Source organism: Chrysochloris asiatica, unplaced genomic scaffold (genome assembly GCF_000296735.1).
Source record: "Chrysochloris asiatica unplaced genomic scaffold, ChrAsi1.0 scaffold00341, whole genome shotgun sequence".
Taxonomy (NCBI): domain Eukaryota; kingdom Metazoa; phylum Chordata; class Mammalia; order Afrosoricida; family Chrysochloridae; genus Chrysochloris; species Chrysochloris asiatica.
The window spans coordinates 1,626,685-1,628,747 of record NW_006408859.1 but is presented as its reverse complement, the minus strand read 5'-3'; the positions used below and the strand labels follow the sequence as shown (position 1 = coordinate 1,628,747).

General features: G+C 42.7%; 1 protein-coding gene across 1 annotated transcript in view; it reads right to left on the bottom strand.

Moving 5' to 3' along the window:
* The window catches only part of CHMP3 (charged multivesicular body protein 3), a 105,612-nt gene that overhangs the window by 77,648 nt on the left and 25,901 nt on the right, over positions 1 to 2,063 (bottom strand). The window lies entirely within an intron of this gene.

Here is a 2,063-nt window from a genome sequence, read left to right as displayed (position 1 = left end):
ACACACACACACACACACACACACACACACACACACACTTCTTTTTATCCACAGCGCATAGAAACCTTCACGCTATTCAAAGGTTTTTCCCTAAAGGCAAGCATTTTATAGAAGACCAAAGAGAATATGGTACCCTAAAAGTATGCTAGACTACAAAGCCATTTGAACTGCAAAGTCATTTGAACGGTAGTTCAAGCTCACCAGCAGCTCTTCAGAAACCTTACACAGGGTCTGTATGGATCAGAGCCAACTCAATGGCACTATACAACACCACCACCAAATGACTGCTAAGGAGTCTCTGTGTAGCACTGCTGGATACTTCACTAGACCGCAAAGTCAGTTTGAACTGCAAGGTTGGCGGTTCAAACCTACCAGCTGCTCCCGAGAAACCCTACAGAGGGTTGCTATGAGTTGGAAGCAACATAACAACAAAACATGACTGGTAAATACAAGTCTGGCTGTTGAAACCCACCAGCAGCTACTCAGAAATCCTATACAGAGAAAGTATACATCAGAACCGACTTAACAACGTGGTGGAGGATGCGCCAATATAAGATGGAAGGAATGCACAGAGTCACTGTACCAAAAAGAAGCGGCTGATGTTCAGTCATTTCAGGAGATAGCACATAATCAAGAACCAATGATGGTGAAAGAAAAAGCCCAAGTTGCTCTGATGGCACTAACAAAATACAACTTATCACAAATTGTTAATCAGTCTTTCTCTAATCCTGATGCTAAGTTTTTCTTCACATAGTCCAGTTTATCAAATTTTTGTTCGGCATACATTCTGAACAAGGTAAAAGGATACAACCCTGCCATACATGTTTTCTCACTCTGAGCCATGCAGTATCCCTTTTTCTATTTGAGAAAACTGATAGGTACAGGTTCTGCATAAGTACAATTCAATGTTTTAGAATTCCCATTCTTAATAATTTTACAGAATTCAGTACCCAATAATGAACATTTATCAAGTCCTTACTGTATGCCAGGCCCACTGCTAATTTTCCAAGCATTATGTATAGACTCCACACAGTGATTTATTTAGGTAATATGATTATCCCTCTGAAACTTGCTCTTGAATGTAGAATAGCTAAATCAAATGAAGAAAGAATGACATAAAACAGCTGAAGAAGACATTTCAATGGGCAGCTCCGGTAGATAAAGTAAAGTATAATAAAGTGTGCAAATGTCTGAAGTGCAAAAATCAAAAGGGAAAACACACTCAGCATTTCTTAAGCTGAAAGAACTGAAAAAAAAAATTTTTTTTACAGCCATGGGTTGCAATATTGAAAGATTCTAGAAATGCTAACCATAAGATTGGCAGTTCAAAACCACTATCAACTCCTCAGAAAGCCTATACAAAGTCGCTATTAGTTGGAACCAACTTGACAACATTAGCAACAACAACAACACCGGCAAAAAACTGAAAGATAGAGGAAGCATCAAAATAAAATTAGACCCCACTGAGGCAAGACGACACGGATAAAGAGGGCTCCAAGGACAAAGGGGGAGATCTCAAGGAGGAGGCCGTGCGGTAGCGAACTCAAAACCCTCAAATCACCATAAGACTCAGGGCATCTGCCTCCTCTATACTCGCTTTTTCAAAAAATGGTGCGACGCCAATTTTTGGCATTTTGAACTTTCACCCACCAGTGCTGGCAGCGACGGGCCCGGCTCCTTAGAGCTTTGAGGACAGGGCTAGAGCCAGCCTAAGCTGGGAATCTCAGGTGGACAAAAGCCTCAGGAGATCTCTCTGTCCCAGCTTGAAATCTCAAGGCGTGAAGCAGACAGGGAACGGAGGTTTTCACCAGGACGCAGAGAGAGACATAAGTGAGGCAAATTTGGAAGTCATCAGAGGTGGACTCCACCCGCCAGCCAGAACGGCTTTTTGGCATTTTGAATTTTTGCCCGCCACTGTGGGCAGCGACTGCAGCGACTGCCCCGACTCCTTAAACTAACATTCTGAGGACTTCCGGCACATCCCTGACCAGGCAGCACAGCCTCCTTTCTACTATCGGAGGACTCCGCTCCTATTTTTGATTTTGATGTTGGCTTGGTTTTCT